The sequence below is a fragment of the Cetorhinus maximus genome, chromosome 2 (assembly GCF_964194155.1).
Source record: "Cetorhinus maximus chromosome 2, sCetMax3.hap1.1, whole genome shotgun sequence".
In the NCBI taxonomy this organism is placed as follows: domain Eukaryota; kingdom Metazoa; phylum Chordata; class Chondrichthyes; order Lamniformes; family Cetorhinidae; genus Cetorhinus; species Cetorhinus maximus.
The window spans coordinates 151,837,721-151,853,807 of record NC_135880.1 but is presented as its reverse complement, the minus strand read 5'-3'; the positions used below and the strand labels follow the sequence as shown (position 1 = coordinate 151,853,807).

At 41.8% G+C, this 16,087-nt stretch overlaps 1 protein-coding gene across 4 annotated transcripts in view; it reads left to right on the top strand.

The window, feature by feature from the left end:
* Positions 1 to 465: 465 nt before the first annotated feature.
* The window catches only part of LOC144698702 (adhesion G protein-coupled receptor L3-like), an 891,299-nt gene continuing 875,677 nt past the window's right edge, over positions 466 to 16,087 (top strand). For all 4 annotated transcript variants that reach the window (XM_078570511.1, XM_078570510.1, XM_078570509.1 and 1 more), the window contains exon 1: positions 466 to 1,213. The gene's annotated coding sequence lies outside the window, so the exon portion shown is untranslated. The remainder of the gene's footprint in view (positions 1,214 to 16,087) is intronic.

Here is a 16,087-nt window from a genome sequence, read left to right as displayed (position 1 = left end):
TCGCCACTGTAGTTGTGTACACATATGTACACAAATGTAAGGGCAACAATGTGTTCATATTTAGCCCAAGTGACATGATCTCCATGGCAACTAAAATGGAGTTGTCTGCTTTGGTTTAAAATATTGTTTCTCAAAATGTATTTATCATTTGCGTGTTTATAAAGGGAAGAGCAAAGAAGTAGAGATGCATTGAGTCAGAAGGGCTACCTGGGAAGATTAGCAGAATGATAGATAGACAATGCTGAATTGTCAGTATTCATTCCGAAATGCAACCTGCTCGCCTGATCCACTGCCAGGATTTGTACTCTCTCCCTCATTTTTTGAAAGCAGCACCAGAGCAAGGTTTAAATTGGTTTGTCATTTGGCGGAGCTCTGTTTATAAGGAAACATTTTGCTTGCTCTTCGCGTGCTTGTAAATATATATGGGGGGGGTGGGGCGGGGAAAGAGGGAAAAAAGCGGGATAGAGCATTTGTGAGAGGATAATAGGGAGAGGAAAAAAAACTAGGAGAGCTTTGTGTAACAAGGACATTTTCTCTCATTTTTGTGTAGCTGTATAGAGAGGAGACTGTCGAATTGTGTTGAGAGGCTCCCCGAGTTTCTGGAACAGGAAGATAAATAAGGGTAGGCACAAAAAAAAAACAAGAGGAGAAAATAACTGGATACAAAAGAAAAAGAGGCTGAGACTGAACTGCGGCGCGGATTGCTCAGTGAAATGTGTGTGAGACAGACAGAGAGAGAGAGTGAATGAGAGTACTGCCAGCTGCAAAGTCTTCTCTATCCGTCTAACCTTCCGAAGGAAAAGTGCCCGGGACTGAGAGGGAAAACTAGGTGGAGCTGCACCCTCCCACCCCAGTAATGGAGTGAGGGAATGAGGACATGAAAGGACTGAAGTAAAGCAGCGAGCCGTCAGTGCCTCCATCCATCCCAATGGCAGCTCCTAAGGACATCCTGCTGCACCTTCCACTACTGAAGGAGACTTGCTGCAGACAATAAGCCACCGCCTTTTCTCAACTTATACAATTCTTCTCACCGGGGAAAGAGAAATCGGGAGAGGAATGAAGCCGATCTGTTATTTGGGGTTGATTTGAGGTTGCCCGTTCGGCGAATGGATGGGAGTCTCTACGCTGCTGCCGCCTTTTGACTGCTTCTGAATCAGGGTCCCTTACCCAGCTGGACTCACTTTCTACAAGGAGGACTCAGTCTGGCTGTGTGGTAAGGAGAAAGAAATTAGGATTTTTGCACACACACACACGCACTATATGTTACGAAGCATCGCCATGCTTCCTATACGCATACGGTTCCTACATTCACTTATTCGTTTCCTTTCGCAAAGGCTGGTTTGAGATTTTTATGCCGCGATTACCGTTTTTTGTAATGTCGGTTGCTTCTTTTTGCTTTTGTGCATTCTTTGAGAAATGAATGTTGAAATTGTTTTCCTAATTTACACGATTTCCAATAGAAATCGACCGTATTTCTTTTCCGATTGATTTCTGCTCTGGATGGTGTACGTGTGATCTTCATGTATAAGCTGCAGAAATCACGTCCTCTCACGATGTTCGGAATACTAATGCAAAAGCATATGTTCGGTTGCGAAAGTAGTTATCCTTATTTACAGTATATTTTATTTTAAATATTTTTTGGATGAGTGATCCCCTGCAGAAACACCCAGTCCCGGAATGCTGTTTGTATTAAAGGAGTGACGCTCACTAATAATGATAAAGGGTTTAGTTCACAGCCCTGGGATAGTGGAAATTTATTCAGTTGGATTGTGGCACTCTCGGGAAAGGGATGGTTTCTGCTGGACTCGACCACACAGTACGTGTAAGCCTGTGCGTTTATCTGAGTCTCATTTTATTCACGTAAACGTTTATTTTCTTGATTGTGTTAGTTGATTCTTGTGGAAGAATGCCACATCGGACTGTCCCCAGTACTGTGATCCGGATCACCATTTACCCATGTTGGTAAAAATCTCAATTGATGTTTTTCTTTCGGATTGAGACTGGGTTAAACTCCAGTACAGTATGTGTACATTCTAGATTTCCCAGCTGTTGAATCAGCTGCACATAACACGAATTAATCAAATGAAATATATGGCCACTTAAATATATGGTCTTTTCGTCATGAATGAAGCATGAAACGTGTATGTATGTTAAAATGTGTGGGAGATTTGTATAGTCAAATTGAGGCACTTGTATTTATTACCTTCTTTGACAACATTGTTAGCCCATGACTGTGTAATGTGTTTTTCTTTTAATAAGTAAGGATAGTGGGGGCGGTTTGGGTAAGGTGTTTACTTGCTCAGCAGTTTTAGTGTATGTGTTATTCAGTCGAGGGAACAGTATTGTCTTGGTAACTCTGCATTAACTTAAGCCTGTGAGAATAGCGAAGAACTAGAGTTTTTTTTGATGTTCTGCTTGGCTGGGTAACCTGAATACTAAAAAGCATTCCATCAGCAGCTGACCCTGTTAGCAGTTTTTCAATGGCACCCTGTTTTCTAAAGCTATTGCAAGGGTCTTAAGGAAGAAAAAAAAGGATCCTGGTGACTCGATCTGAATAGCTCTCACTGCCAGCATGTTTTGAGTGGGGGCTAGAAGGTGTTCCCCTTTGTAAAGGAAACTATCCACCATTACTGCAGCAGTAACTGTCATTCTATCGATTGTAACCAGGGGCAAATTCCATTCGTTTAACTTGAGCTGTGTAAAGAGATAGCTTATTTTGTTCTATAGGGTGATCAACTGGGTGTGAGGAATCAGGTTCATTGTGTTGTGCTATTTCTGACAAAACATGCACTTGCATGAAAATGAATTTCTCCTTTATGGACTGAACTGCATGCATTTGGTCACGACAGCACTGTAATTCCATTTATCCCTCAGGCGAGGTACTGATTTGGAGAAGGTGGAATGTCTGCATTGAGGTTTTTAAAATCTGTTCGGGACAAACATAACTTAAACAAGACCTGGTGTACAATTTAGAAATTAGCTTGCAGTTGCGTGGTGGGCCTGACAAATTGCGATTGAAAATCAATGGCTAAGTACTGGGGAACTCTTATTGCACAAAAATAAACATTTTTTTTAATGTACTACCATTTTAATTGATAGAGTTTGTCAACTTGTGCTGCTTAGAGGTCTGCTCAATCAGGTGGCAGAAATGTGCAGTATTAGTATTGGCAAATACTACTTCTGTCCAGAACATTCTTTTTTAGAAACCTATTTTTTGCCTTTCCTTTTTCCCCTCCTAGGAACAGGAGTGGACCATTTAGCCCCTTGAGACTGTCCTGCATTCGAGGAATAGTCCATGCAGCTAGTGTGATTACAGTAGCAATTCTAAACTTTGATATGCACCTGCACAAATTTGAGATTTTGTTTAGAAATAATATACAACAAAGCTGTCATTAAGATGCTTAAGCTAAACACAGTTATATTGGACACCCATAGGAAAAAAAACAATTACTGAAGATAAAAAGAATGTAGTTACGGGGAAAGGGCAGAGGAGTGGGACTAGCTGAGTTGCTCTTACAGAGAGCCAGCGTGGACTTGACTGGTTACTGCAGAGGAGGCCATTCAGCCTTTCTATGATTCTAAGAACGCTTCTAATGGGCTTCTAATAATGCCAACATGATTAGCATTCTGTAAACCTACAGTGTTTTTTATTTGGCAAAACCAATGTTTTGTTAAAAGCACATTTTTGAATGTGGTTGGAGATCATTTTTCTTCAGAACATGAGTGGACATTTATTCAAAGGGGTTTGGACAGAGAGTTGTGTTTTTTTTTACACGAGGGGTTTAAAAAAAATAATTGAAGCTATGTTTAAGTGTAGGGCCTTGTTCTGTTGTTCTGCAGAGAGTCCTTACTGACTTCGGTTTGGGAATGTTTTCAGGATTGCACTAAAATTGAGATGAGCTGATTACTAAACTGCGTGAAAATAGAAGCTGAAATCTGTACGTGATTGTAGCTTTCGTCTGGTTTCTTTCTTTAATGTTCATTTTGATGCTTATAGGAAATTCTAATATCCCGGGCAATCTGGTTTTACATCACACTTGCTGTTGTTATAGTAGCTGTGTAACATTAATAGTGCAGCCATTCTGGTGTTTTTTTGTGGTATTATTCTTGTAGTAAGTACTAAGAATCCAGTTTAGAGACGAGCCTAAAATTTGATTGAACCATTGCCAACCACTTTTCAAAGTCTAGCTCGAAACAGTGGTGGCATATTTGTATTTAGCTGCATGTGTGAGATGCCAGTAACCTGTAATGCTGTTTTAATTCCCCCGGCTCCCCCCTCAGTTTATGAGCCCATTTGATGCAGTGGGTGAGTTTGACGTTTGATGTTTTTTTTTCATCCTAATACATTGATTCTTACTATGATCCAGCAACATGTTTTCAGAAGAGTAGTTTATCAATTAGTTATAGTTATTGGGTAAGAATATTGTAAAACTGAGGGAACTGGACTAGAATCGAACTGCAGTATATCATTTAAAACTGGACTGTGTCTCTATGGAGCTTTCATTTTCTTCACAGCTTGAGCCTGTTCATTTTAAGTATGAGGCTGTTGGGAGGCAGAGATGGTTGTTTCTACGTTTTTGGATTTTTGGGAGAAGATGTAAGTGATGAATGGAAAATTTCACTTTCCAGCCCAGGGGTTGAGATACTTTTAAACTCTACGGAGCTGAAAGAGAAACTAATCATCAGCTTGTTTTTAATATCAATGTTTTTGTCCTTCTAGCTTCAATCCTTCCTTTTTTTGTTAGCTTTCTGAATTTCTGTTGTAGTGTTGCTCCGTCTCTAATCTGAATCAGAGTGTCTTTTATCTTTCACTTAGAATTAATTTACTTGATTTCAAGTTGTGGGTGAGTGAAAAGCTAATAATGAATTCTAAATGGTGATACTTTTGTTTTGCATATGGTGAGCAGGGTTGATTTTTGCCATGCACCACTCCCACCAACGACACCTGTCCCCCCAACCCCCGCCGCTGATAATCTTCTTTTGAAATATTCTAAACCTAGCTTGATCCCACTCAAAATACCTTCCAGCAATCATTGAGCAGGACTTTGATGTCTTGTATCTGATAGAACAATTAATGCAAGTCTTTAATTATGATGCTTCAGCATTGGACAATGGTTGCAGAAATTAACCTTTTAAGTTCACTGTATTCATATTTCATAAAATAAGAACCAGTTGCTGCATGCTGTAGCATTGTAATCAGGTACAGCTATAGACTGTGCAGATTCTTTTGACTAGACATTCCAAATAGCTGTCTATTCTAAACCAAAGGGGCCACAAAAATCAGTAAAATCGCAAAACCCTATTCTGTCACAGAAGAAGGCATTAATTATTAGGTTTTTGCAAGATGAGTTCAATAAAATTCAGTTGAGATCATTCCCAAATGACCTAATAACTTATCTGTACTAGTAGTACTTGTGATTTATGGATTTCTTGTGTTTTTGTACAGTATGCCTGCTGTGATATTTTGCATAAGAATATTAAATCATCCTTTGTGCAGTTTTGATGGAAAGAACAATGCTTATTGCTAATATTTGATAATGATTCAGTCACTATTGGCAATCTTTATGATAGTGGATGGGGTTGAAAGGGGGAGGAGATTACTGAATTTTGTTTCTCTGCCCACTTGTATGTGGGAATGTTTGAAGTGCTGCTATGTTGTAATTCCCTCTGCTTCTTTGTCATGCCATCCTGGACCTTGAGAGTCAGGGTGGAATATTGTATCCCACTATTAGTTTGTATCCCGCTATTAGTTTGGCCAGCTGTCTTTTCATTGCGGCTCCCTAGTAACAGCCCAAGGGAAAACAACATTTGAGGAATGTGTTTAGACAAATCTACAATTCAAGGGGTAGAACTTTTAGGTCGGCATGCGGGTACACATCGGACCCGATCAGACGCGAAATCACGCGAGATGACGTCGGGTGACGCCCCGACGTCATCTCGCACGATAATTCAGTCGGCAGGCACATGCAAAAGTCAGAAGCGCGCCCGCCAACAATTAAGAAGCCAATTAGTGCAATTAAAGTTGTAGTTGTCTCCGATTTTTTGTGGTCCGTTCAACCTTAAGGTTGGTGGACGGGCGAATCGGCCAGATAGACTGCATTTTTCATGAAACCTCATCCAAGGTAGGAGGAGGTTTCCGTTATTAAATTGAAAAAATAAAAATGTCTGGACAAAACTTTTATCATGTTTATGTTCAGGTGACTGATTGTGATGCGTGAACAATTTTTCCTGACTTTGTAAACTTTATTTATTGCTTTTAGAGCCTTCAGCTCCCAGAGGCAGCTCTCTGCCTTCAGGGTGCTTTCATTCAGCGCTCGCCCACACTTACGTCAGCGCCAGCCCTCTTCCCACCCCTACCCTGGCAGCGCTGAGCATTTCAGCGTGCACGCTTCACGCTGGCTGGCCGTTAATTGGCCAGCGAGCGTGGAATCGCGGTCGGGGGCCGACTGTGGGTGGGAGTCCATTCCCCAGCCACTCCTGGGCCTGCACGCCGACCTAAAAATCCTGCCCAAGGTCTTTTTCTAAGGAATAAACTTCAGATATTGTAGTGGTGAAGTTGTTTGTTGTTCGCATAGAAGCAATTGAGGAAAGCGAAGTGGACATAATCATAATCAAAATCCTGAAACTACCTCCCTAACAGCACTGTGGGTGTACCTGCAGCACAAGGACTGCAACAGTTCAAGAAGGCAGCTCACTATCACTTTCTCAAGGGCAATTAGGAATTGGTGATAAGTGTTGGCCTAGCCAGCAGCACCCACATTTCATGAATGAATAAAATTAGGTGCTGATTGGTTGACAAATTGACTCTGGCTGAGACATAGAACCATAGAAAAGTTACAGCACAGAAGGAGGCCATTCGGCCCATCTTGTGCATGCCAGCCCGAGGACACCCAGGTGCCCTTTCTAATCCCACCTTCCTGCACGCAGCCCATAGCCCTGCAGCTTACAGCACTTTAGGTGCAGATCCAGGTACTTTTTAAAAGAGTTTAAAGTTTCTGCCTCTACCACCAACTTGGGCAGAGAATTCCAGACACCCACTACCCTCAGCGTAAAAAAGTTCTTCCTCATGTCCCCCCTACACCTTCTGCCATGGAAAAACAAACCAGCCGATGCTCGCAAAACTCAAAACAAAGCTTCCACCATTAGATGTGATTCCGTGATTGGGCAGCACTTGCTGAACAATCCTGAGTGCGTTAATAGCTACACTAACAACCAATTTAAGATAATCAGTTGAGCTCACAATGTGACTAATTTACGCTTGCCAGAAGCGACATGCATTCATTTGCAGGGAACCGATCTCTGCAAACAAAACGAATATGTTCAAGCCTTATGTCTTTTTTGAATTACCTGGAAGCCTGGGAAGCCTATAATTCCCTGTTTTCTCCATGGCAGTGCCTCAGCCAATCAGAGTCGACTTGCCAACTAAGCAGCATCTCTTTTCTCCTATAGTGTAAATTGTTGTGATCATTTGAAATTTGGCACTCTTGCATTTGTCCTGATGAGTGCAAGATGAAAAGCTTCAGGAACATATCTCTCTTTTGGGCAATAGTCAGCTTCTAATAGTCTTTACCAACCATCTTCCATATCCCTTCATTCTTTTTTCTTTAATCCACCTATGTGTGAGCCTTGGCTCAGTTGGTAGTACTCCTGCCTGAGTGAAAAGGTTATGGGTTCAAGCACCACTTCACAAAATCTAAGTTAACACTCCAGCGCAATACCGAGGAAGTTCTATGCTGTCAGAGGAGCTGTTTTTTGGATGAGATATGAAATTGAGGCCCCCTCTGCCCTCAAAGCTAGATCTAAAAGAAGAGTGGTGGAATTCTCTCTTTGGCCTGATCAATGTTGCTCTCAACGAAGTCACTTTTTAAAGAAAAAATAGACTTATTTGCTCATTTTCAATTGCTGTTTGTCAGACCTTGCTGTGTGCAAATTGGCTGCCATGTTTCCTATGTTAATACAGTTACTACACTTCAAAAGTACTTATTTGGCTTAAGGCACTTTTGAACATTCTGAGTTTGTAACAGGACAGGGAAGCAGTCAGTGCTGGCTGGGAGAGATCATTTTGAAGAACACGTCAGTTGCGATTCTGTGTTTAACTTGAACATCCTCAATACCCCTTCTGGCTTCGTCTCAGCACTACCCTGGTCCAGATTGAGGTTGAAAAAGCTATTCAGCGGTTGAAAAACAACCAGGCCTATGAAATCCCTGCTGAAATTCTGAAACATGGTGGAGATACACTCCTGGCATGGCTACACAATCTCATATCCCCCATCTGGGAATAAAAGTGCATGCCAGTGAAGCAGGGATGCTGTGATGGTGACAATATTCAAGAAGGGAGACAAGTCTGATTCCCTGTCACAGGGAAGGTCAATGCAAGAATTGTCCTCCCAGTGGCTGAGAACTCCTTCCAGAGGTGCAGTGTGGTTTTCACCTATCAAGCGGCACTACACATGATCTTCACCATGTGACAAATTCAGAATAAGTCCAAGGAACAGCACCAACTGCTGTACATGGCCTTTTTCGACCTCACAAAAGCCTTTGAGTCTGTCAACCGTGAAGGCTTATGGAGCATCCTCCCCAAATTGGGTTGCCCTCAGAAATTTGCCACCATCCTCCGCCAACTCCGTGATTACATACAAGCCGTGATCTGTACCAACGGAACCACCACATACCCTATCTCAGTGAAGATTGGGGTCAAACGAAGATGTGTCATTGCACTAACACTCTCTTGTCCATCTTCCTCACCGCAATACTGCATCTCACCTCCAGCAAATCGCCTAAAGGCGTGGAGATAGCCTACACAACTACGTCCCCTTCAATCCAAAACCAAAACTACTCCAACCTTCGTCATTGAGCAGATAATGCTTGTGTGAACGCTCACTCAGAAACTGAGCTCCAAGTCAAGCATTTGAGAAAATGGACCTTTCACTAAACACCTGGAAAGCTACAGTCCTCTTCGAACCAGCTCCCACAGCACAACTTCATCGATTTAAGATCACTGGTGAGATCTTGGAAAATGAGGACCATTTCTTGTATCTTGACGAAGGCAGACAAAGACAATGTCTTCCTTTGCCAGCTCAGCTTTTGGCCAAAAGAGTATTTGAGGACCAGGATCTCAAACTAGAGACCAAGGTCATGGTTTACTAGGCAGCAGCGATCCCTATGTACCTGCATGCTTCGGAGACTTGGACAACCTACAGCAGGCTGCTCAAAGCACTGGAGGAGATCCACCAAATCTTTGTGAGATCCTCCAAATCTGGTGGCAAGAATTGCAGCTGAACAGTAGCGCTCTCTCCCACATCAACTTTCCCAGCATTGAGGGAATCACTCAAAACCAGCTCTGCTGGGCGGGACATGTTGTTCGTATGTCCAGCACCAGATTCCCAAAGCAACTGCTCTACTCAGAATTTGGTCATGGCATGAGACTCCCAGGAGGATAGTGGAAATGCTTTAGGGATGTTCTCAAAGCATCCCTGAAGAGGTCAACAATTCCTGCCAACTCATGGGAGTCCCTGGCTTCTGACCGACCAAAATGGAGAAGGCTTATCTGGGAAGGCATTGAACATATTGAGAGACTTCATTGGAGGGAGCACACAAAGCCCCAAACAACCTATCTATCTAACCCTTCAAGCACCACCTGCATGTGACATAGTCTGTGTATCACGGATTCAAACTGGAGAGGAAGCAAGTCACCCTCGATCCTGAGGGACTGACTAAGAGAAGGGAGATGTAAATATAAGAGTTCTTTTTTCACCTATCCATTCTAATCTTTGACATTTTTGCCTTTGCTGTTAGATCACCTCCCAAGATTTGTTGCAGAAATAAATCTTCTGATGCTTGAAATTTAGGCATAAATGGAGGTAGATTGTCTATAATTGTGGCATGTTTTCTGAACCGAGATGGGTCATGAACATTTGAAACAAGCACAGTGTTGGTCTTCTGTTAACTGTTTGAGGTATTTCTAGCATTTAATTCAGTGAGAATGTTGGCTTTGGTTTGATTTTTAGCTGGAAACTTATTTACTGGGTAATTTGATTGTGGCTAAAGGCACCTCATACTAACATTGTTCTGTTACTGAGAACATTGGCAGTGCATCTTTGTGCCCTGATACCTGGAGCAATGTGCAGTTTTTTCCCCTGTTCCTGTTTGTGGTTCATGTGGATAGGCAGTGGAAATTTGTTGCAGCCCTTTGCCTTAACAGAATAGCTGGTTGTTGTTTGCTTAGAATCAAACTGACTACAAAACCTTCCAATAGGGGAACAGGTTTCTTATCTATTTCCAATGCACATGCATCTCGAAGAGCCCAAATTATATCCCTTCAAGGAATTTAAAATTGAACCGCCCACAATATAGCTGTAAATGACAATTTTGTTATTGCTTTGATGTAGACCTTATGAACACGTGTTAGGGTCTGGCAAGAATAATTTAAGTTTTATAATGCACAGTGCATTACTGTATCAGCTTTTTAAGGTAAACTTAAGTAATTGCACTGGGTGTTTCTAAACATTGTAATATGAGTAAAATTGTTACCTTGTACATTGATTAGTGTACAATTTGACAGTTTTCTTATCTTAATTCTGTAGTCGAGTTTAATTTTATTTTGTCATCTAAATTCAACACTTAAGTTGGGCGCATTTCTGTTTTCTAAAATGTGTCACGTCTCTCAGTAGCTTCTGTCCCTCTATCTTCTATCTTGGAAAGGAATCTAGATCTGAAGTGTGCGTCACTGCTTGCTAGTGTCTTGTTCACTAGGTTCAGTTTTGGAGAATTGCCTTGCTGGAGATTGGAGCTTATTTTTTTTATTGTCTTGTGCATTATTCATCCTGTCCCAGATGACACCAGGAATCATCTAGGCTAAAATTGCACACAATAACTAACTTAGGGGTGGAGGAAAGGGGGAGGCAGCTGTAGAGTAGGTAATGTATCCTCACCCACCTTCCTTTTTGTAGTCATGCAGATTGTGCACCTGTAATTTACAAATCAGAAAGCAATATAAAGAATTGAATACATGTTTGAAAAGGAAATATTTGCAGGGGAAAGAGCAGAGAAGTGAAGCCAATTGGTTAGTTCTGTCAAAACTTCAGCTCAGGCAAATGGCCTCCTATGTTGTAAAATTCTATGGAGTTGTAAGGGACAAGCCCATTTGCACTGCTGTTTGTAGAAAAAAAGTACAGGCAGCACTAAATCAGTGTGGAATCCATTGTAATTGATATTGGCCATTGCCCTACTTATACTTAAGAGTCAATATTTTCTTGGAAAACCTTAGTGGTGCAATTAGCATCATGAATGAAAATACTTGCCAGATTTTGGCGTGAAACTTATCAAAGGAAATGGTTGAAGACTAAATTAGCTGTGTGTTTTCTCATGCTGACTGTTGAGTCAGTTAAGATTTTGCTTATTCTCGCTTCAGTAGGCTGGCATCTTTTATCCTTCTGTGCTTGTGTGGTTAGCTTCTTTGTGTATATCAGTTACACATTAAACCTATACTCTTGAAAGCTGGAGAAGTGATTAAACATTCAAACCATCTTTCATTTTGTATAAAACTTAAAACTTTTTATTGTCTTTGGTCCATTTTTTCTTTAAGCCCGGGGACTTTTAAGGCAATAGGAGTTTCCAAGAATTGTTCACATGGGGTATTTCAATGTAATATCCTATATGTGGACCTGTTTATCTGATTTTTGTCCTTTTTTGGTAATTTTGAACTGTTCCATTTTGCAGTTTTCATGCAAGATTCCTCTGTTGTAGTGGAATGGAATGTTCCAGAGCCGTAATTGGGGTAATTGTAGTGCAGGTTCTGTCAGACTGTCCTATAATTTGTTTTTAAAGTGCATCTATTTGAAAATAAAATCATTTTAGAGTAGATGCTTTGCAAGCAGGTGCACAATGATAAATTAATCCAAACACCTAGTAAAATAAGATGGCTATTACTTCACCTGAATCATGATGAAACCAGTCTCATTATACAACTGCTGATTAAAACATCCATGTTACAGTGCTAAATTATTCATCAAAGGGTGAAATTATTCACCAGACTTGTTTGTGCCCAATATTTGAGTCTTAATCTTCAGAGATGGTTGAAACCAAGTGAATATAATGCCCAGGAAATTGATCTTAAAAGGTGTGATAGAACAAGCCAACTATTGCATAAAAGTTGCGCAATGGGACTGTAAAGTAGAGCATTACCAGACAACAAGTGTGAGTTGGTAATGAGCTCCAACTTGAAGTTGTTTTTTCAAGAATCCACTCAGGCCAAATAGGAACATAGGACTTAGAAGCAGGAGTAGCTCTACTTTGCCATTTGATAAGATCATGACTGATCTGATTGTGGTCTCCACTTTCCTGTCTGACCCCCATAACCCTTGACTCTCTTGCCTATCAAAATCTCTCTAACTCCGCCTTGAATAAATTCAGTGACTCGGCTTCCACTGATTTCTGGGGAAGAGAATTCCACAGACTAATGACTCATTAAGAGAACAAAACTCTCCTCATTTCCGTCTTAAAAAGGAGACTTCTTATTCTTAAACTGTGTCCCCTAGTTCTAGATGCCCTCACAAAGGGAAACATCTTCCCAGTCTCTACCCTATCTAGTCCTCTCAGGATGTTATACGTTTCAGTAAGATCATCTTTAGTTCTTCTAAACTCCAGTGAGTAAAAGCCCAAACTGTTCAACCTTTCTTCTTACGATAAGCCCCTCTTCCTAAGAATGAGTTGAGTGAGCCCTCTGAACTGCTTCTAATACACTTATATCCTGTTTCAAATAAGACGACCAAAATTGTACACAGAATTCTGGATGTGGCCTCACCAAGGCCCTCTGCATCTGCAGTAAAACTTCTGTACTTATATATTCCATTCTCCTTGCAATAAACACTAACATTCTATTTGTCTTCCTAATCACTAGCTGTACTTGCATACTAACCTTTTGTGATTCATGTACCAAGACTCTCAGATCCCTCTCTACCACCTAGTTCTGCAACCTCTCCATTTAAATAGTATACTGCTTTTAAGGACACAAGAAATAAGAACATAAGTAGACCATTCGGCCCCTCGAGCCTGCCCCGCCATTCAATAAGATCATGGCAGATCTTCTTGTGCTTCGATTTCCACATTCCCATTTAACCCAGATAACCTTTGATTCCCTCGCCTAACAAGAATCTATCCAACTCTGCCTTAAAAACACACATATATGTGTGTAGTTCAGTCATTCGAGCATATGAAAAAGAAGCAGCAGTAAGCTATTCAGCCCCTCGAGCCTGCTCTGCTGCGCAATAAGATCATCATGGTTGATCTGAATGTGGCCTTAATGCCATTTTCCAGCCTACCTCCTATAACCTTTACTATTAGTCAAGAATCTATCTACCTCTGACTTAAAAATATTCAATGAACCTGCCTCTACCACTTTCTGGAAGAGAGTTCCACAAATTCATGACCCTCTGAGAGAAAAATATTCTCCTCATCTCCGTCTTAAATAGGAGACCTCTTATTTTTAAGCTGTGTCTCCTCGTAATGGTCTCTACCACAAGGGGAAATATCCTCCCAGCATCCATTCTGTCAAGTCTCCTCAGGATGTTATATGTTTCAATAAGATTACCTCTCGTTCTTCAAAACTCGCATGAATACAGGTCCAACCTGTCTTCATAAGGCCATCTCCGGAATCAGTCGAGTAAACTTAATCTGAACTGCTTCTAATGCAATTTATGTCATTTCTTAAATAAGGAAACCAAAACTGTGAACAGTACTCTAGGTGTGGTCTCACCAAGGCCCAGTACAACTGTAGCAAAACACCCCTACTTTTATGTCCCATTCCCCTTGCAATAAACAACATCCATTCGCCTCCTTAATCACTTGCTGTATCTGCATACTAACTTTTTGGGATTCATGCACCAGGACACCCAGATCTCTCTGTACCTCCAGAGTTCTGCAATCTCTCCATTTAGATCAGAGTTGTGCAACCTTTTCGCATGAGGGATCACACTTCAATTTTTTTCTCACGCAAGGGGCCGATGTAGAAATCAGAGAAATAAGGTTTGGCACAACATTAAACATGAATTTCAAAAAAAGTTGTGGCATGAAGAAATGGAACAACTTGCTGAGCAAAAAAAAATGTCAAAGCAATAAATTGTACACATGCATATTCAGTCTCTCTCTCTCTGTCTCTGTCATAAGACCATAAGACATAGGAGCAGAAATTAGGCCATTTGGCCCATCGAGTCTGCTCCGCCATTCAATCATGGCTGATAAGTTTCTCAACCCCATTCTCCCGCCTTCTCCCCGTAACCTTTGATCCCCTTACCAATCAACAACCTATCTATCTCGGTCTTAAATACACTCAATGACCTGGCCTCCACAGCCTTCTGTGGCAATGAATTCCATAGATTCACCACTCTCTGGCTAAAGAAGTTTCTCCTCATCTCTGTTCTAAAAGGTCTTCCCTTTACTCTGAGGCTGTGTCCTCGGGTCCTAGTCTCTCCTACTAATGGAAACATCTTCCCCACGTCCACTCTATCCAGGCCTTTCAGTATTCTGTAAGTTTCAATCAGATCCCCCCTCATCCTTCTAAAATCCATCGAGTATAGACCCAGAGTCCTCAAACGTTCCTCATTTGTTAAGCCTTTCATTCCTGGGATCATTCTCGTGAACCTCCTCTGGACCCTCTCCAGGGCCAGCACATCCTTCTTGAGATACGGGGCCCAAAATTGCTCACAATATTCTAAATGTGGTCATGCCCACGCCGACACTTACGCCCACTGGGCTCAGGTAGTTTGGAGATTAAATTGCTGAGGAGAGGTTTGAGATGGCTGTGCAAGTACCAAGACTCTTTCTCCCCACCCTCTCTAACACTCCCAGCTGTCCTGCTGTTGCTGGGTTGTCCCTCTGGGGCCCCCTTACCTGCCTCACTGGCAGACAAACCACTTAGGATAGGGCCTTTTGATGTGGTCAGTGGTCAGGGACAGGAGGGTGTGACTGTGAGTGAGGCCGGTAAGGGGACCCGGAGGGCAGGCGTGCAGACTTTGCATTTGTCCAGTAGGTTTGAGGTTTTCTCAGCTTGTTTGGATGCTAGTGGGGTCTGCAAGGTGGATGAGCAAACTGACCATGGTACAAGAATCCATTCAAGTGCAGGGAGCATAAAGGAATGTAGTGGTAGTAGGGGACAGTATTATGAGGGGGATTGACACTGTTCTCTGCTGCAAAGAGTGATATCCAGACAGCTGTGTTGCCTATCTGGTACCAGGGTTTGGGACATCTGCTGAGGGCTGGAGAGGAACTTGCAGTGAGAGGGGGAGGATCCAGTTATCGTGGTCCATGTAGGTACCAACAACATAGGTAGAACCAGGAAAGAGGTTCTGCAAAGTGAGTATGAGGAGCTAGGCACTAAATTAAAAAGCAGAATCTCAAAGGTATTAATCTCTGAAGATGAATAAGTGGCTCAAAGACTGGTGTGGGAGAAGTGGGTTCCGGTTTGTAGGGCACTGGCACCAGTATTGGGGAAAGTGGGGGCTGCACCGTTGGGACGGTCCACACCTGAACTATGCTGGGACCATTGTTCTTGCAAATCGCGCAACCAGGGAAATAGAGAAAGTTTTACACTAAATAATGGGGATCAAATGTGTGCAGATGTTGTATATCAAAGAATAGAGACAAGAGAAGAGAGGAAGGTATTAATATGGGAAATGATAAACAGGCATGACAGGAAGGGACAAGAAAGTGCATGTCTAAAAGTAAATCAACAGGTAAGGCTAGAGGTTACAAAAATAATAAAAGTAAGACTCTCTTTCTGAATACAAATGAACAGTACAATTAGAGATTAATAAGTACGATAACCATTGCAGAAATATGGCTGCAGGATGGCCTAGATTGGTCCTGAATATTGAAGAGTATGTGCTTTTTAGGAAGGGTAAAGTTAGGAAAAGATCGAGGGGTGGATCTGTTAATTAAAGATGACATGAGCACAATAGAGAGTGACGACCTAAATTCAGGAAAGCAGGATATAGAAGCGGTTTGGGTAGCAATGAGGAATGATAAAAGCAAGAAGTCACTTGTGAGAGTGATGTACAGGCCTCCTAACAGTAATCACACGGTAGGACATGTA